We start from the raw sequence: 21,207 nt of genomic DNA, 5'->3' as shown, positions 1-21,207 counted from the left end.
TCTTTGGGGTAACTAGAACTAGGATTTAATATAGTTAGAGGAAATGAACAAAGTCTTTTCTCCAGTACTAGCCTTATTTACCCACTGTGTTTGTTTATTCAACAGTATTCAAAACTCAGCAATTGATGGTAACTCAGGTTGTTCAGAGAAGTAGGCAATGTTCAGTTGGTTTATATGGAGGGCGCAGCCTAAGTTTTATATCCTCGTGTTTCTAGGGTTTTGGGGTTTTTTTGTTAGTGCTTATCTTTTGGATTGCCTAAATTCTCATGTCAGTGTTCTTTTGACGCACATACAGATACATTTTAAGCATATCCTCTTCTCAGAATTCTCTAAAAATGAAGCTAAACAAGATTCTATAGCTAAACTTGCTTTCAAGTTACAGTGGGTTTTAAATCCTTAAAATTTTGGACATATTTGCCTACCTGATTTTGGCTGAGTTAGGAATGAATTATGAAACTAGAAGGGATAATCAGGTTTAGCCTTTTCTCTAACTTATTTTACAGTCTTGTGTATACAAAGTTGAAAATGCACACTCCAAAACTTTTAAAATCACAAAAACCAGAAGAAAAGGTAAACAAAATAATTCATTATTTATTTGAAACTTCTTTCTTTGTTGTGTTGTGGACAAACTTTTCGTAATACTAGCAGTTTACTGCCCAAAATAGCTTAAGATATTAAACATACCTACTTTCTCTGTCCAAGCAAAACTGAAGTTGCATAGCTTTTCACCCTTGGAAAATGGATGTACTCTCCTCCTGCTGAGGAAGATATTTGCCTTGTTAAAATTTAAGTAGGTATGACGTTGCATGGCTTCAAAATTTACAATAGACATGACAAACTACTTTAGAAGTGGAAGAATGAGCTTTATTAAATATCAGGACTGATTTTGCTTTAAAATAACTAAATAACTAAAATAACTGGAACAGAAGATTATAATTAAGTTATATGTCTTAAATAGATCAGACATAAATGCACAGTAGAGGTCTTTCTGTAAAGATGTGCAGTGCAGATCACAGAGTAGGTAATAAAAAGTAAATTTATTACTAGACTAGTTAATTTGTCCAGCAAGTCATCTTATAGTCTGTAGATAAGTGTTACCAGAAATGGTAATTCGTTTAGCCAGAGGTCTTGTTCGCATGATGTTTCTTTACTCCTTTATAAATTCTGGTGGCAGGAACCACAAATTTATTGAAAGACTCTTTTTGAAACAAATAGCAAAAGGCAAGTTGATGGGGTAGACTGCACAGAGCAGGTGCTCATTGCTATTTTCAGAACTCATGTGGACAGTGTATGAGAATCTTCATTGCTGCAATAACCACTCACAGGACTGAATTCATTTGCATAACGACCAGGTTCCTTACAATTAATTAAGTTGATGCCTGTGAAAGGAAGGGGGAGGCTCTAGGTTTCTTCTGAACAACCACACCATTCAAAACCTTTACACTTTGCTCTCTGCAATGTTAAGTCTGAAATTGAAATTCCTCTAAGTTGTGGCCACATAAAGTCAATTTATTGTGGAAAGGGTCAGCTGGGGGAAAAAAAAGTTTGGGTTTTCTGATTTTTCTGTTTGGGGTGTGTGGTTTTTTGGTGTTTTTCTTTCTTGTTGTTTTTTTGTCTGTTACCATCTACTCTTGAGATAATGTGTGAATTAGAGTGATAACTGTTGAGAATAGCGATCCTATTTGCTTACTGTATGTGATTTCATTTACATGTAGAACTGAATACTGTGTTAGTAAACCATCAGGCTGACGTTACATCTTTCCTTTGATAATTGTATCGCATTACCACAGACCTCTAGAGTATTCACAATATCTTCAGATTTTTTTAATTTTAAAAAACCAAGCAAGCAAACAAACACCACCCCCACCCCCACCCCCCCCAAATGCTTGGGGGAGACTCAGTATTTACAGAAATGCATGTTTTAGCAGTGCTATGTGTTTCTTTCAAGCCCAGTGCTCTCAGTCTAGGAGTTAATAATGCTGAGGGATATACAGGTTGCTGTGTATCACACAGCAGACTAGACTGGCATTATGTAAATGCCAGCAGAGGTTAGTAGCAGGGGCACAAGTTGGATTTGGTTTTGTGTGTGTGTGCGCGCGTAAATGAATACACCAGGCCCAAAAGGATGTCTTCTAGCTTTGAAAAGGAGTCTTTTTTTCTCCCCCATTTAACTAGTGCTACTACGTCTTTTCCATCATCTAGGCTAGAAGGCTCAACCCTTTTTTATTTGTGACTAGAAGCAAATCCAAATCCTCAGCTGGTTTCAGGATCGCAGATAAAGACTTCAGCCTCTCTGCTGAAATATTTCTAGCTTTTATTGCTTCTGTGGCCTTGGCTACTTCTAAAGCTATTGCTGAAGTCAAACAGCAACTCGCCCAAGTGCAAGGATGACTGAGAGGATACTTTGCAGTACTATGAAGCTTTTCTGGCATGCAGACTGGTAGTTACCCTTCCTCAGGTCTGTACAGAGGATACTGTTTCCTTGCTACCCTAGCAGGTATAGACTCACTTCCTCTGATAATTCAACATTGTCTACCAGCTTTGGCTGGGTCACACAGAGGGCAAAGGCCTATTTGTTGTCTTGAATGGATTGATTGTTTGTTTAAAAAGAGGTGAAAAAAAAAAAGTGAAGACTTCAGAGATAAGTACTGCAGTAGGTCCTAGATGCTGTTTTCCTTTTGGTCCACTTAGAAGAATCTCATTGTACGTGCAAGGACCTCAGAACTTAAAATATTTTTGTGAGCCTGTAACTGATAACTACTTATCTGTAGCTATGCAGTAAAAATGGTCTGATCCTGCTGGAGGGAGCAGTAGGCAAAGTCTGAGAGTTTGGATGCTCTTTACTTGTTTTCCTCCTCAGAAATATCTATCCCTGTTAATGTTTTAAGACTTCATTTGAGTTAGCAGGCTTGCCACTGACTACAGGTATCGGTGCTGACAACTCTGGGAAAAATTAGGAGATTACAGAATTTCTTACCTTACTTGAAAAAACCTTGCAAGCCATAGCCTTGAGAAGTTTCACATTCCATCTCCGTATTCAGTTTTCTAAGGTAAGGAGCTGAATTGATGAAAATTCACTTTTTATTCTTCAAAGTCTGATGCTATGTTCCAAAGAATGACAGGCAAGAGTCTGAAACTTCACTTTTCATTTCATACTGGTGTCAAGCATTCAGAGACTGTCCAGTTAACTACCATTTATGGTGTTTCTCTCATCCTAACTATATAGCTTGATTAAGGGTTTTCTAAGAAAAAAATAATAATCATAACTTCAAGGTACAGCCCATGGAATTTTTAGTGTCCAAACTTTAAACAGTTAATAGCGGTAGCTGCAGTAATAATAGAGGTGTTGATAATTTCAGATATGTTAAAGCAGTCCCATGAAAGAGAGCTGTGGCCATGGATGAGGCTGTATTTATCGCCTGGGAAACAGAATAGAGAGGAGAAGATACTCTACTCCATTGTTCTGTATGCTTTCCTAGGAGAGGAAATTGTCTGGCAGGTATAGGGGGCAGCAACCATGTCTGTGTGCTCTTTTGGCTGCTACTCCAGTCTGTCACCATGGTCAGGAATTTGAGGTTTCTGGTGCCTGGGAAGGGAGCTGGACAGACAGAGGACCCATGGTTTTGTGGTTGATTCCACCTCAATAGTTTTTTATTGGCTGTATAACAACAACTTAGTCCTCTGTTAAAGAAGGTCTAGTTGTTGGCCTGTCATTCTCTGGAGGCGGTGACATCCTTAGCATTTCCAAGTAAAGTCTAGTGAGAAAAAACATTTTTTTTGTCTAGGGAAAAGAAAAGGGGCTGTTCTCAGCAAAAAGGAAAAGGCACAAACCCTTTCCTTGCAAAGTCAAAAAGAGTTTTTCCTGTTTCATTCAGGCTGCAAATGACTGCAGGAGTCACATTGTGGTTAATCCCCACTACCCTATGAAAAGTCATTAGCAAGTTGAGCCTGATCCTGCAGTGCTTGGTACCCAGAGACCTTCAGGACCTCTCAGAACTAGGCCCTTTGTCCATGTCTTGTAGAACATTGAGTTGTGCCAGACTTGCTCATTTCTGTTCAGTTCATAAGAGGCCGTGTGAAAATTGCTTTTTGTTTGGAGTCACGCGACTTCTTCATCTGGTTTTGCCTCAAAACCACTGACTTTGCCTGGTTTCAGTTGAAAGAAGTAAATGGGATAGGTGTCAAAATGCGAAGCTGATTTTGTAGTATTGAGGGATAAATGTTAGCCTAAACCAGACAGATGAACTTCCATGGTTTTTGATTTTTATCTTGAACATTGTACATCATGTTTTTACTATGGAGAAAAAAATGACCTTAAAAGTTGCAAAGTCAAGTATTTGGGTATTAGGAAATACTAGAAGTAAGGTTGTGCAATTTGAAGTTCACATCTTTTATGAATATGATCATCTTTAGTTGAAGAACTGCCTAAGATTTTTTCAATAGATCTGCCTTGTTCTTGCTAGAGGTTGGATAGGGAGCAAACACTGTGCAGGTATTCAATATTTTGTTGTTGTTCTCTTTGTTCATTTTCTTATGTTTTATATTCTCATTATTATTAGGTTCCTGCTCTGCTGACAAAGTTATTAATTTAATCAAGGCTTCCTAGGGTGCTCATGGTGTCAATGGCTTTGCAATCATAGTTTTCTTGATTATTTACACGTTCATTTATCTCCACAAAATCTCGATAAGATCAAATTATTCCCATTTTACAGAAGGGGATGTGAGCTACAGAGAGAGTAAAAGTGCTAAGTATGAGAGGCCCAACACGTTTTTTCGTACTATTTAGCATTAGGGTTGTGCAAATTTTATTTAAATTAAGAAACAAGAATATGTACGCGAGTCAGCTTTATCCAAAGATAAAGATTTTTAAAAGTTACTTAATTGAAGACGCTGTAACATTTGTTTGAGACAAGTAATTGCTATTTCATTCCAAACAAAACGTTTTATTTTGTGCACTTGCATGAAAATTTAAGGGAATTATTAAAAAAAAAAAAAGCAGTAACTTTTTGTCATCTTGCTCTAATGACTCAGTATTTAGAAGGCTCTCTTCCTTGTATTTTTTTTGCAAGACATTGAATACATATGTTCTGCTTTCTTGAATGTGTTCTGTATGGACTGGGAATTTCTTCTCTTGAACTTGCTCTACTTTGTATAAAAGTTAAATAATCATGGAGTATAGACTGGGATGCTAACATCTTGCTTCTCAGGTTGCCTTGGCCAGAAATTTACAGGATCGTTCTCCCATTGTCTCAGTACTTACTTAGATGGCTTAGATTGAAGGGGATACTTGAGGACAAGAAGGATTAAGGGAGACTATTCTGGTACTTTATAGGTTAATAGTTAGACCATCCAGTTCCAGTCTTTATGCCAATAAATATTTAATTGTTTATACACAGTACTTACAGGAGAGAGTGAAAGCTTTTTCTGAGTCCACCTACTGCAGAATAGCAGGAAGCTCGCTAGGAAGTTCTCTTGGTAGAAAACTTTATAGGCTTTAGGGTAGAGGAAGGCTATGAATATGGTTTTCCAGCATGATGGGTGAGCTTTTTGATTGTTTGTTCCTTATCCTAGCCTCTTCAACCTGTTTATGCAAATCAGCTCTTCATTCTCCATCTTTCTAATCTTAGTTCTAGACACTTTGAAAGGTCTATTCAGAGGGAACCTAAATGTTAGTGTGCTTCTGGGACATTGGTGAGCTATCTCAGTTCTTATCTTAATTCCTCAGTTGATTTGTTACTCCCTGGTCCATGCCAGTGCCTGCCTGGCACTCCCACCACAACTATCCAGTTTAGTATCCTTCCCTTGGATTACATCCAATCCTGCCATTCCTACATACACTTCCCACTGTTGTCTCTTCTTTGTATTGTAATTCGTCCTAGTCTCTTTTCTTGGGCAGTTCAAATTGTTCTCCGACTAGTCTCTAAATCAGGTATATTGCTGCTTCCCACCTCCAGCTACCTAGTCCCAGTCATTTTATCCAGCTGGTTGTCCACTCCCCAAATTTGCATCTAGCCTCAGGATGGCTGCTCACTCGTCTCCAGTCTTAACTCCCTTAACATTTTCATCTGCTCCCTAAATTCATTGGCCAGCTAATCACAGACTGCTCTTCCTTCTGCTCATTGCTTCTCTTCCTCTCTCCATGCCTATCTGCTAGTTTGAGAAAGACTGGCCTCCTTGTCCAGACAGTCTTAAGTCCAATTTGTCTTCAAGTCTCCCTAACTCCCAGTCCTCCAGGTGTTTTTTTTCTTCCTGGTGTTCTGCAAATTGTGCAAAGTTAGTAAGGATGCAGCATTAGAGCATTTTGATGGAGGAATCTAGGAAGATTTTATCTATATCCTGATGAAGTCTCTTGGCAATGTGTGCTTTTCTCTTTTTCTTCAATAAGGCTGTCAGGTTGTTGCAATAAATATTTTTTTTCCTGTGCCTGTGTTTTGGGTGCAGCCAAAAATTCCCATTAACATTTTTGAAGCTAATTATCGTAAAAACCTTTGTTTAAACAGTAGGAGTCTGAATAAATATATTTGTATCTGAAAACAGGATTTTATAATGGACAGTTTTAAATAATAAAATTTTTGTGTTAGGAGATGCACCTTTATGTTTTGGAAAAGTAACTTTAAAATGTTACAAAGTCCTTTTCAGTAGTTGTAGGTACTGAAGGTGGTAATAAAGTTTTCTTTGATTGCGAAGGTACCGTGAACAAATTTTGTCTCTTATTTTCCTAGTTATTTAGAATGATACCATTATTTCAGAGATAGTTCATAAAACATTTCATTGTCTACTACTTAGAATGTCTTCTGGGAATTTGTAGCATTCGGTTGGTTCCTACGATAAAATATGGGAAAGTTTTGGCCTGTAGTGCTGGCAAAAATAGAAATTACATTTTTGTAGCGAAGATCGTACATGAGCTATTTAAAATATCTCTTCATTACACAACTGTAAAAGTTCTAGCAACAATATTATTGCCTACTAATAGCTGGAAAACATGCACAGGGAGCTGAGTGTTGTGCTTAAACTGTGACCTTTTAGAAGTTGCTGGCTCAGATATCCAGTTTTGCTGAAGAATGCTAAACTGTTTTGGTTTTTTTTTTTTTAGGAATCAGTAACATTACGGGCATTTTCATTATTGTTAATGTAGGAGTGTGTGTTTAAAGACATGGATATCTATATATGCACTTCTTGATATTGTAGGGAAAGAAATATTTGAGACAAGCACAGTTTGCTTGCAGGAAAATTAAAAAAAAGAAAAAAAAATGAAAGGTCTAAAATAGCAAAACCTTGGTTGTGCCATGACAAGCTTGGCCAAATCAGTCAATTGCAGAACATGCCAAAATAACCAGGAATGTTTTTTCTGGCTTTACTAGGGTTTTAATTCATTTGTCATAGATTGTTGTTGTTGTTGTTGTTACTTTATATAAGGGAAGACCTCTGCTGAAAGGCCTCCTTTCAGTTATCTCTGGTTTTGTGCAAATACAAAAGTGCGTTCATCCCCTTCTTTAAGAGTTATTATGTATAGACTCCTACACTTGTATCTAAGAAAACTTTTAAATCTTCTAGAAAACTAAAAGCAAGATACAGTTGGTGAAAATTGCTGTCTGAAACCAATTAGTCCACTTCAGTAGCTCCCCTAAAGAAGACAATTGTATTGTACAGGACAAGCTGAAAAGTTACATTCATGTTTTAAAAGGTTGCCCACCCCAATAAGTATTTTCTCCACCAGTTTACCATGGGAATTGGGTTTGCAAGACTAGATGTGCAAACAAATAGCATGTAACTCTTCCAAGACATATTTTTCAATATCTCTGGAATCCGATAAATATGCACGTGGCTTTGTAAATAATACTGTCATTTTCAACTGTCCAAGAATGTGTCTGTTAGATTTGCTGACTGTCTTGAAATTGAGAACCTTAAGGACCTTGGTGCAAGGGATTTTAGAGATGCCCAAGTAACTCCGAAAACAATGTTAAACAGCAGTCACATTCATTAAAGGTCTCTTCCAACCCAAACCATTCTATGATTCTATAATCTGCTTCTTGGCTATCTCAGCATGGGTACTGTGTAAAGCAAATACTTCCGTGCAGTTAAGCAAGCCTGTATCTATTTTTGGCTCTTGAAAAAGTGTCATCACAAGAAAAAAAAAATTTAGACATTTTTTAAGAGTATTTCCTAAGTATGGCTTTGTAGATTCAGAGCAATAATAGAAAGGGTGGTTGCTTGGGTTTTTTTAGCCAAATTAAATGCTCAAAGGAGAGATGTTCTTGCTGTGCAAAAAGATATAGTGAACCCAGACTGTGAAAAAACCCCCACCTTTTTCGGTAAATTTTTCATGTTTTCCACTATATTCTTATATAGCAGCAAGGAAATTGATTTGCAGTGTCAGGAGGACTTCCTGAGGAAGACTCATTAAATATTGCTGTGGAATTCCTGTAAAGGTTACAGAATATCAATCAGCGCAGGCCTTGAAACAATGATGTAGGCATAGTTGTCCTCTGTGTGGAAAGGGAAATAACTGATATCTTACCAAAGTCCCTTCAACAGCTATTTTTTAATGATTTCTGCTCACTATTGGTTTTAGTTTACAAATGAAAAATTGAGCCAGTAGAACTTATCTGAATTTATTTAATTAAGAATCATACTGTAAGTTGCAAGTGCTACAGGAGAGTGGTATTTTAGGAAGACCCAGTGGCTGTAAATGTGGACAAAGGACTTGGGACCTCCTAAAATAGCTCCTGTACATTGGCAGTTTTCTTTTTTTCTCTTTTGACCTATCAGCTATTCTTTACTGCCTTGTGCCCCTGCTCCTTTGCAGTTTCACTTAGGTTTTTTTGTAACTAGGATTTAGTACAGGGCCAGTGAGTACGAGAAATATGTTGACAGAGTAGGTTTTTTTGTTGTGTTGTGGGGGGTGTGTGGGTTTTTTTGTTTGTTTGGGTTTTTTGGGCAGTCACGTAATGGTTTTATATTGGCCTGTTCCGAGTGGAAGAGATAAGAGCTTACTATTGTTAATTTGTTACATGAGTTTGTAGCCAAGAGCTCACTATGAAGGACTAATTTACAAAACTGTGGAACAGTCCTCAATTTTTTGTGGTCTGTAGTTCTCATTTTATGAACATTTAATTAAGAGTGAACAACCAAGTACAAGTCTACAGACAGTCGAAAAGGCTCAACACACATTTTGAGAGCCATAGGGTTGACTTAAATTTCTTCTAGGTGCTTTCAGTTCACAGCTGCTACTGTGTGCTGAACTAATTTATGCCACTCAGAAGGTGAATAAAAGGGAGATTTTTGTCACTGCATGAATTCTTCAGAGAGGAGTAGGGGAAAACTGCAAAAAGACTGAAGGAGTCATTGGATATATTGAGAGAGTACCAAGAAACTATAGAGCAGAGGTGAGTGGAACGATACAAAAAAGTTACTTGACAGGTTTAAACTCTCAGACTTGGTGAAGAAGAAGGTGCCATGACTTCAGTGAAAGAGGTTGAAGAAAAATAGGTCAGGAATGGCTAGAGGAGAAGTGGGGTGTTATGTGTTTATCTATCGCTGTCTCTGTCTCTCGCTCTAGATACACACAAACACACAGACATACATATAAAAAAATGAGAAAAAGCAATATATGTATATACACAGTAGCTGCTAAATAGTGTCACATTACATTCAGATAGGGGGTTGACACAAGAAATACGTGTAATTATTTGCAAGCAGTACTAGAAATTTCAGAGAAAAGTCTGCTGAGGAGAGTTTAATCTTACCTTTTAATTTGGTAAGAAGTATAAAAATGGATAATGAATGGAGCAACATTCAACCCTATCAGGACTTTAACAAGAAAGAAGTAGGCTGAACAGCAGCAAATGTGTCTCAACTAGGAATAATTCATTCTGATATGTATAGCTCACGGAAAATATGCTGTAAGAGGTAAATATTTAAGAGCTGTGCGTAATGCTCTAGCTGAGGGATTCTCACTAATGTCACCACTGGGAATTGTCTGTCTATCTGCTTTAAAAAAAAGCCAAGTATGGAATTAAGTGGATTTCCAGAGGAGAATTCTTACAGTTGGAGAGAATTTTATTACAGATTCTTTAATCTGTAATCTGTAGATTATCTTCTAAAAGCTGAAATACATCTTTCTAATCATTGAGCACTGGTGGTTGGAGACTACAAGTGGGTATCCAGCAATATCTGGCAAGGATTATTTGTAGCACTTTTAGAAACCTGCGGATACATTATATTTCCTATTTTAGAGTTTACATGAAACCTTAAGCGAGGTTTGTACAGTGCACAGATTCTGTATCCTTTGTCAGTTCTGGATATATAACTTTCAGAAAAGTTAAAGTGTCAGTTCACGTTGAATTCCAGTGAGAGTTCAGCACCTGTACTCTCTCTGTTCATTTCAAAGAACATATACTTTTAATGACTAAATCTGCTACAAATTCACTGAAAGATTACCTTTGTTCAACTTTATAGTTGTTCTGGAGGTGTTTCAGTGATTACCACACTGCTGCAATGGAAAAAAACCTGACACAACCAGCCCTTTTTTAGTTTCCTAAATGTTAGAATCTAGAGGGGAAAAAAGATAGTCTGAAAAGAATCCTTTCTTTTTAAGGCATTCTCTCTTTCGAAGATATATGTCTACTATATGGTATTAACATTCTCAATATGTCATTCTTTCCCGTGTTGTCGTCATGTAATCAGAGCTCCGCAGGTTAGCAAGCCAAAGGAGGGTTCGTGCACTACCCAGTCATGGAGTGCATCTTCTGAACGCTTGTCTCCTTCACTCCTACTAAGGTTCAAGACTGTATAATATGGATGCAAGTAAGATCAGAACCGATTTAATATGCAGCCTGAGTCATATGTGTTGCTAAATTTTGACATTTGTTTAGGCAATGCAGTGTATATTATATGTAGTACGGGAGTAGTATGTAGTATATATTGTACCCTAGGGCTTACAATTATAAGGGTTATCCCTGTTAAAAACATATGTTTCCTTCCTGTAAAAGGGAGAGGTCTCCCACACATTTTTGTCAGTCTTGCGTCAGGTAGGTTCTCTTCTAACAAGAATTTTTCTTCATTCTGTTGATTGTTGCTCACTCAGTGAAGCTCAGAAAGTCTCCTTTATTTGGCAGCTATGTTTTAATCTATAGTCCTGTAAATTATAGAACAAGGTGTTTGATTTATATTTTAAAACTGAAAAACATTTCACAGCTTTGATATCACTAGTACATAGAATGTTGCTATACCTGTCGCCTAGGACAATATTATACTGTTCTGTACGTTTTCTTGTGTCCAAGAGATAATGAATCATGCCAGAGCAGAGAAACCTTGGAGAACAGTACGAGTAATAAATACAGTAGTAAATTGACTAGGGAAGTAACAAGATGACTCTTTTTAGGTTCGTTTTATTGAAGGATAATTTTTCTTTTTACCTTATCCTATATATAATTTAGTAAAAAGTCCTGAGAAGTTTACAAAGTAAACTGCTAGCCTTTTGGTTTCATAGAGTTTTATATCCTTTAGCATAGATTTTGTAAGTTTATCATATGAGTATGTAAGGCAGTGGAGAATACTATCTCAAATCTTTAGCATCTTGTATACTCTGTTTAATACTGGTTTTTTTACTCTCTGTGAGAGGAAACCACTCTGTATTCAAAGAAGGGTGGGAAGCATGTAATTTTGGTGAACTCACCTTCTCTTAGCCCTTATTCCTTACTTTATGAGAGTTTTAGCGTGTCTAGTCAGTAAACTGGAGACTACTGACTCAAGCAATAGAGCCTTCTCTGAAATATGCTTGTATGTTTATGTGTTATTATTAAAATAAGCATTCTTTCAAAAGGTTTTGTTCCTCCCAGGCTGTTCCTTTTCCACCTTTGAGTTATACAGTCCAGATGCACAGATCAGCCTCTCTTCCAAATTAGACAACGATTAGCCCAGATTAGATAGCCACAGGGAAATGTTGCAACTCCCTGAAAGATACTTCAGTACAGGCAAGCTTCTGTGCTGTTCAGCAGAGCTTAGTGTTTTAACAGAACGAAAGGAGCAATTTCACTACCTGAGGAGATCCTTTAAAGCTGCTTACAATCATAATTGTTGAGGAAGCACTGACTTGAGCAAGAACTCGCAGCACTGCTGCATAGGAAGGGTGCAGGGTCAAGTGAGCCTCAGCATTCAATTTTGAAGATTATCAGATAGTGGGGAAAGTTGCAGTGATTCGGACAAGAGAGAACAAATGCTGCTGGTGGTGAAACAACTCAAAATAGCTGTTTCTAAGCCATTCCTATAGTTGTATGGTTGGCCACGCTCTCATCAATAAATAATGTGTCATAAACACATTAGATAAGCAGCTGCCTCTGATCTCTGTGACAAAAAGAATGTCACTTTTCACTTTTTTGTGTGTCCCTGGCAAATATCTCAGCCTTCCAGTGTGTCTGGAAGTATTGCAATCATTATGGTCTTACAAAGGAGGCTGATTTTATGACTGCTAACTAGTTGAATAAGCATCTGACAGTGCAACAATCCACAATGTGATTCTCTTCATGAAGATGTTTACCAGAACCATGGATGCTGGTAGATTTCTGGCCTAGCAGTTCAAGCATCCATAGAGGATTCTGGTACATGGAATCTGAATCCCACCATTTTCAGAATTCAGTTTCAGTTAATATCTGCTCAAGTTTCTGCATGTCAGAAACTGTATATTTGCACACGATACTTGAATACATTTGGGTAGGAAATACTCAAACCAATAAATTTTCACAAAAATTAAAGAATATTAACTGCATGGAGTGCAATGAGAGAAAGAAAGATGGGAGTTAAGAAAACATGTCTTTGGACAGAAACTTAAACTCAGGAAATACAGGAATAGAGGATGTCTGAAAGATATTAATACCTTTCTACTAAACTGATGGGAAATCTGTGCAGCACTGGCACTCAAATATGTTAAGCTTTTTGTACAAGGAGCTCAGTAACAAAGTTCACAAGGTAAATATGGACTGGGTCTGAAAAATCTACAGGAATGAAAGGACCATACCAAAACACATAATAAGAAAGGCCACTGTACAGTAGCACTACTGCTGCTTAGTGGCTTCATTTTGTTTTCCTTTCATTCCTCACAGAATGCTCTGAGGACAGAGTCTGGCCCAGAATTAAAAGGAACATTGCCACCTATGTTCCTGGCTGAACAGATACAGATGGAGAAGTGACCTCAAGAGGCTGCCTCCTCTGTTTGAGTGGTGGGGGTTTTTTGTTGTTTTGTTTGTGGGGTGGTTTTTTTTTTTGCAGAAAAGTGTCTTGGAAGCTGCTCCAAATCAGAGAGGGAACATGAAGGGACCTTCATCAAATAGATTGAAGCTGTTCTTCAGCTTTCCAAATCATGAAATAATGCCATAAGTACCCCGGTACATTCCTTTCAACAATGTGTTGGCAGCAGTTAATCCTCTTTCTATTCAAGAGCCTGGTACAGCTCCACACATTGGAACACTTTAATAAGAAGCTCTTTCCCAGGAAAATGCAGTGTTCTCCCAGCCGATAATGTAGTGTCGTAAGCTTTCAAAATGTTAGTTTTCAAATTTGGATGGGAAGGCTACTTTTTGGCTATGAGTAGTCAGAAGTAGCAGTTATCTCATAATATGCCCCTCTACAGCAATTCCAACAATGGAGGGGCCCTTCTTCCTGTCAGATGTACTGAACTACTAAATTGAAAGGTGTTTTAGTACATTCTCAAACAAATTAGACATATTTTTAGTAAGTATATAATACTTTTCGAAATAATTTCCTCATGGGATTTTATCTTTCTAAATTTTGCTAGGGCAGATATGTGCAATGATGTTAATTGAAAGAACAGAGGTAACCATTAGCAACAGTATGTTCCTGGAATGTAGGTAGCAAAAGGTCGTTGTATGCTGTCTAGTTTCTTGCCAAGTATATTATTTTATGTGTACTTAAAGTATGCTGAAATTTTTCTATGGCTCTGTTATCTCTTCCTGACTCTGTCCATGTTTGTTTGTTTTTCTCCACACTTATATTTTGATTCAAGTTAAACTGTGAGCTTAAAACAGGCTTACAATATTTGGTACTATAAGCTGTAACCAGAATAAACCTACACTGTAGTAATAACGTCATGATTTTGTTCAGTCTAGTTGTAAATATCCTTGTGACAAACATCAGCATTTCTGACAGCTAACAGGAAACATAAAGAATGCTGTCCTTCACATATATGTCCTATTATTCCACTTAAATTTATCTTTTATTCATTAGATTCTTGTAACTTTTATCACTTTTCTTCTGTGTTATGTATAGGAAGAAAAGTAAAAATCTTTCTTCAATAACATTTAGTCAAGCTATATATGTGTGACTAGAGGTAGTGAAACCTTCAAACATAGTGTGTCTTTGGGTATGAGACACATTACAAATCCACTCCAATTTTTTATTTACAAGCAAAATATCCTGTGTAGAATTAATAGTTTGCTACTACTGAATTAAAAACCTTACTCTGGTTTGCGTTAACCTTTGCATTCTAAATTAACCCTAATACCAATGGAGCTTTTTTCCCTCAATATTCTGTTCAAGATGCTCAAATGCCACCAGTCCCCTGGCTTCTTTCCCAGGCTATTGGTCGATTCAAGAAACTGAACTGCTGCATATTTTTAAACAACAAAACAAAAACCCCCAAAACAACTACAACAACAAAAAACTCAATACCTACAATAAATCTTTTCAAACTCTCATCAATTTCTATTTTCAATGAGATCCAAAAATAGTTAATGATTTGTATCTTCAGGTGTCTGTGCAAGACATTTTTTAGAGCAAAGTTTCACATAGTCTTAAGTTGTTGGCAGCAAACTCAGTATACTCAAAGTTACTCTGCTTAAAATGGCTTGTACTAACCAGTGATCTTACATTCTGTAGTAGTTCAAATGGTTACCTACAGCTATCTCCAGTTTGTTGTAGTGGCAGCTACAGTGATCCTCTAGGTTCTTGGGCTTTTTTCTATCAGGATTGTTGTTGATTTTTTTATTTCTTGAAATGTGTGATGATTTATGGAAACTTTCATTTATTAAGAGAACTTTAGATAACCTTCCTGTACCCAGTATCTTTTTGCCCTAAATGCCCTGCTATGTAGATGAGTTTGAAATTTTTTTTGAAGGTAAGTACATTCAGGCCTTAGGCCAGTGGCAGTAGTGAATTCTAGTGATAAAGTGTCAAGGCATTCCAATAAATGTCTGCTAAGATATTTCTCCTCATTTAATTTTGGGGGATTTTACTTAAAGATCCTCAGCTTTAATAAGTCTTGATATATATAAGGAAATTTTTTTTTTTTTTTCATGCAAGTATGAACCAAACCAGCTGAAGTGAAAATGAACTCTCCAGTTTCTATCTGTATTTTTTTAATAGTGCTGTTAAGGTCAGACATGTGTGATTCCTTTGGGAAAGCATATAGAATTCAAAAAGCAAAATCTAGGAGGCAATTACGGGACATGTCTGCTTTTTTATAGTATGTCTGGCATGTAGTGGCACCTTTGCTAAGTCATATGGCCACTGGCATTCTAATCCCTCCTGGGATATTCAGATTTGACAATTGAAAAGTTTTATCGCAAAGAGATGTCTTGAACTCATCCCTTAACTTAGGTTTCTGATTCTTGATAATTCAGTTATATAAATTGGCTTTGTCAGTTATCTCCAGTGGCTTCCCCGAGAGTGTCAGGCTTGTGCTCAGAAAATCACTGTTTTTCATTTTTACTCTTAGTATCACCTGCTAATTGGAATATAAAACCACTATGTTTGTAGTTTGTCTTGGAATCCCATTGTCTTATTTTGCAAGACCATGTAGTTTATACCAGGGAATGTTTAGGGTGAGACGGAGGCCCTCTGTTGAAGAATAATTTCACTTACAATGACCATGAGGCATTTGCAACCTCTTCCCATTGCAATCTGCATAAATTATGCAATGTGCATAAATTACTCCCTTCTGCTCTGCTTTAACACTTGCAATCACAAGTGATGAAACATTGGTGCAAACAACCTTCACAGATTTGGCTATTCCCGGGCATCTCACTATAGAACTTCTCTTTTTCAAATGCTTGTTATTTCAAAACAGAGAGTATCACTTTCAATGCTGACTTTACTGCTCTTGTTCTTTATCTTCCCCTGCATTAAGAGGTGAGGAGAACAAGGTACGGTAGGGGACTTGCAGTGGTAAGAGAAGAAGAGGAAGACGTAGTGAAAGCTACACAATCTCTTTTTTTGTGGTCTGTGCGATTTATGCAAGGTCATGGCAGCTTTTAGATAGAAGCTGCTGAGGACTGCTGAGGAGCAAGAAGCTGTGATCAACTCTGTCATCTTCTGACCCCTGAAAACATCAGCCTTGCTTCTTGGATGCAGGGGAGAATAATGTATTTTTTAAATGCCCCCCCCTTTTAATTTAAGTTGAATAATAAAAGAGTAAGTGCAGATATGAGGGTATCTACAGTCAGACTGAACTGAGGCTTTGTGAGAAGAATTTCATGTTCTGAATACTGCCTCCTTTCAAAATCTGCATCTGCTGCTGTTTCAGATGGTTTCAGCAGGAGAGTGAAGGCCCTGGCATTAGGGAGAGCTGCGTTGTGCCTGCTGAGGAAATCACTGCTAGTCTCTGAGCAAGACTTTCTCTTCCTTGGATCTATTCTTTGCATAGATTGTATGTTTAATTATATGTTCTGGACTTGTTGCTGCTTACTTTCTAAGGGAAACACTAAACCTTTGTTCTGCTTGAACAAAGAAAATACAAAACAATTTACAGTACTTCGGTATATTTAAATACTCATTATGGTGCTAACAGTTCAAGTTGATTGGCACCATGTGTCTTTTTAAAATGGGAGCAGCAGGGATAATTGTGTTGAGGCCATTAATTTGCCATTTACTTTCTATGACACTTTACAAAAGAATTGGGCCAAGATTTTTGGATGGGTAAGGTAGGTGTCTGCTATTTGAGACTTCTCACAGAGCATTCAGAAAAGACTGAGAAGTGACTTTCTGCAGACAGCTTCCTGAAACTGGTTGCTTTTAAAAATCCCCATCTCGAATCTTCATGAGAATTGTGTTCTTAAGACAAAGTTGTCTTTTGGTGTGTGAAACATTCTAACCATGAGAGAGAGAGAGTAATAGCATTTATTTATTAAGAAGTTGTTATGCAGTTAGGGAAGAACAGTGTAGTAATTCAAGTGACTGGCTGCTCAAATGGATTACTTTGACAGCTGGATGTGGATTATGGTGCGAGTCTAAAGTAATTCTGCAAGCTCTGTTTGAGCCCCGAGTATGCCAATGTATCAGTCGTATACTTCCATTATGGCTCACTATTTTGCAATGTGGTGGCAGCACTATGGAATTACTGTTGAAAGCTTTCTGTGTCTTTTTCCCACAGCATACAGTTCTGCAACCACGCTACAAGATAGCTGAATAAAGATTGATATCTCAGTTGACACATTCATGGGTCTGGAAGTTGAGGAGTGATTGTAGCCCTATGCATAACTGTTGGCGGGACATGAGTATTGAGAGGTACCGTGAGACTGGGCAGGTGGCATTCATGCGAATTAGTGACTGGCGTGATGCAGTTCATCATCTGTATAGATGTGCACAAATCTTCGACTGAGGAAGTTGCCAGCCTCTCTTAAATAAATTTACCAATCCTCCAGGAGCCATTCCTGTTGCTGGGGGTTTGTCCTGTAGCGGGTTTTGTCATGAAGTAAATACCTATGCGATACGACAGAGTCTAGTGCAGAAGTTCCAGGCTGTCTGAACTGGCTAGCTCATGTACCAAAGCAGCACAGCTATATCCATCGTCTGTGTTACAGGCAAGTAACTACCTGTAATGCTTAGCCCACGCGGAGTGTTGTGTTAGCATGGCTCTACAGCATCATGGCTCTACAGCTGAATAAGCTTACAAATGTCTCCATAGCATTGCTTTGCGCTACTGCAGCCATCTTACGTGTGTTCGCACCTCCTCGTTTTTGGAAAAGAAATGCTACTTATGTTTAGGTGCACTTGTACATAAATATCATCCAAATAGCCAGAAAAAAAATTGGTTTGATTGAAACATAAGGAAACTTTATTATTTTTCAGTGAAAATAAAGCTAAATGAAAAATGTTTCTATTTCACAATTATTGTGTCCCAAACACAAACATTTTGTTTGGTTGGGGTTTTTTTTTTGTTTGTATGTTCTCTTGGTTTAGTTTTCTTTTTAACCTTAAAAAAAATACTATTAATTCTAAAATGTAGTATGCCACTTGAAAATGAAAATTAGAACCTTTCTAAGCAAAACAACAATTAAAACTCTTTAAGCTGCCCCTCCTTGTCTTATGACTTTCTCTCACTTAATCTGATTGTGAAGTTCAAACTGAACTTGGACCAATCTCTTTCCAACCTGCATCTTTAAGTCAGTATACTAATACTTATGTCTCAAAAAAAAAAAATCAATTGCAGCCATAAACTGGAAATTATAGGTAGTGTATGCTTACGTGTCATTGCAGAAAGGTTGGATACGTAGTCTCACAACAAGACTATGTGATTTCCACATTGCTGGTATATTGTGTAGATGTGCTGACTGAATGTTATGCTATGTGCCAACAGGCTGATAATATGCTGCTTTCTTTTCGTAGGGTTGCAAAAGGTCAGAGAGTTTACTCTACAATGATGTTTTCTTGGTATTAGCAGCTGCATTTGTCAAAGCTGTTCCTCCTTAATCCTGGCAGAGCAGAAATCTTACTGCTGGGTTAAGATTGTTGGTCTGGTAGGCTTTGCATGGAAACACTGGTGCCCAAATGAGAAACGTTAAGATATTTATTGGCTAGTTCTTTTCCACGACAGTAATTTATAGTTTGAGGCTTTTTAGTCCATTTATAAAGTGGTTTTGGTTAAAAAGAAACCTTGTAGTACCTGCAATCAAAATAAGTGTCTGCAAATACCTGTTCTTTGCTTTGTCGTCAGGTTTCTGTGGTGGACTATTCACTCTTAACATGTCTTTCAACATAGCCTGTTGTCAGTACACTCTTATTGGCCTTTTATTGCTAGACCCTGTTTAATCGTATTATACCACTTTTTGTCTTGGTTATCTTACAAGTAACACCGTAATGTTCAAGGTGAGCTAAGATTTCAAGGATTTCTTTTGCTTTTTGAATGAGAATTTGTAAAGAGGGTGGACGTCATCCTAAGTCAAATTCTACATGATATCATCTGTCAAATTGCTTAGAAGAACTTGAATTTTAAGTATCTATTTCATCAGCCTTTCTGTTTAACTATGGCTCAGTGATGTTATTTTCAATTCTGGACTGTAGATATCAAATATGTGCTTCCCCTTCTTGATTAAAATATACCTTCCATTAAAAGCTACCTCTCCATTTTTGAGTGCATTTTGATGACAGTTCCTTAGGTTCTTTGCAGGTCTTAACTAGCTGAGGGTGTTCCATGCTAGATCACTTCTCTCCCTAACTAGATGATGGCAGAAGCTTTGCAGAATAAAGCTAGTTACTGGATGAGGAGGAAATGCAGATGAAGTGGCAGTAATGTTACATTTAAGCTCATAACACTTTCTATTGCAAAAAGTTTGTGTAACCTCCCCCCCCCCCACATTTTTTTTCTCAAAGTGGAAAGATCTTCTACCTCTATATTCATTGGAAAATAAGACGATAAACCTCAGGCTTTAGGGTTTGGGGGGGGAGGGTGTGTGTGTGATTTTTCTTTAAGCTGTTAAATTTTGTCCTGCCTTAACTAAGCAGCAAACTCTTAGCACATACATTGTAAATGGCTGCAGGAGGAACAGCAGCTGCAGCTCTTGAAATGTGTGAAAGACTGAATAGGTTCTATAGCATCTATGGCCATCTGAAAGACTTGGTGATAGATCTTTTCGTTTTCCTATGATAGCACCAGCTGCTGATGTCTCCATCCTCCTACTCCATCATTAGAGGCAGGTGGAGGAGCTTCCCTTCATCCTCAACCTACTGCTGGTGAAAGCAGAAAGAACCAGATCAGATTCCTCCCCAGGTAGCCCCAACATTTATTTTAGGCATGGCCTTGAATTATGTGATCATACTTTATACTCCCTGAATTGGTCGCCTCGGCCAATGACTGAATCAAATGCAAAAGGAAGAGTTATTTCACATGGGTGATTGCAGGTTGGACTTTTTAAACTTAATACTCAACTCTTAACCTAAATATATTTTATTGTAATTAATTACATTATCTGTATGACTATATGCATATTATATATATAATACAGTGATTATTATTATAGGGCTTTTAACTATATCAGAGTACCTGTGAAATTCAGTTAATTTGTTTTCATTCACAGTGTCTCTGGGAGGGAGTGTACTGTAAGTTTAGGGTCTCTGAGGTTGTATAGAAAACATGTAATACAGATCTTAGAGAAAACTTTGCTCAGGATAATTTATGCAAGGTTGAATGTTGGAAATTTTTATGTGAATGGGTATATGTGTGCATACAGGTGTTGCAAAAATATTTATGGAAACACAAGTGGAATGACCCATGGCCAGTCCCTGTAGAGATTTGATTAAGCTGATAAAAGACATGAAAGACTGAAGCGAATTATTCTGTGTATATAATTAGTAAATGACTAATTACTTGCTTTAAGTTGTTTAAAAATGATAAGGTGTTTCCAAATCTCTGAAGGTATGGAATTTAAATTCATATCAACTTCTGACCTCACATACCAGTTAAATCGTATTTTTATTGTTCTGGAAAATTGAGATTCCTGAAAAAAAGTCCTTTAATTATCTATAGGGTTTCTTTTAGGCTTAAGAGCAATTGAAAAATCTCAAGAGAATTAATGAAATCATTGAGTGTTATAGGAATAATTTTTACTCTTGCTTTTAATCTCTGCATCCATACAACCAGGAATATCCATGTTTTATTTATGGGCTGGTAAATAATTTACATTTTGTTTAATATGAGTGTTTATTTAAAAATAAAAGCACATAAAAGGACCATGTATCTCCCAGATCAGAGCATCATTCTTATGTTAAAAAAAAAAATCATTCTCGTGAATAAAATGCTAGCCCAGATTTCTGGAAACTAGCATTGAAGCCTGGTTCTGCAGGTTTCCTGTGTCAATACTAGCAATTAATTTGAGTTTTCAGTTCCCACATTCTTGTTTAAAAAAAACCAAAAAACACCAAACACACAACAAAAAAACCCAAACAACAACCAACCAAACAAAAAGCTAAAACCTCTTC

The 21,207-nt window shown here is 37.2% G+C and overlaps 1 protein-coding gene across 1 annotated transcript in view; it reads left to right on the top strand.

Annotated features, from left to right (window-relative positions):
* SLC6A11 (solute carrier family 6 member 11) overlaps positions 1 to 21,207 on the top strand; it is a 108,972-nt gene that overhangs the window by 7,472 nt on the left and 80,293 nt on the right. The gene's annotated exons all lie outside the window — the stretch shown is intronic.

The sequence above is a fragment of the Ciconia boyciana genome, chromosome 11 (genome assembly GCF_034638445.1).
Source record: "Ciconia boyciana chromosome 11, ASM3463844v1, whole genome shotgun sequence".
Lineage (NCBI taxonomy): Eukaryota > Metazoa > Chordata > Aves > Ciconiiformes > Ciconiidae > Ciconia > Ciconia boyciana.
Note: the sequence above shows the minus strand (reverse complement) of the source record. Positions and strands in the feature narration are given on the sequence as shown.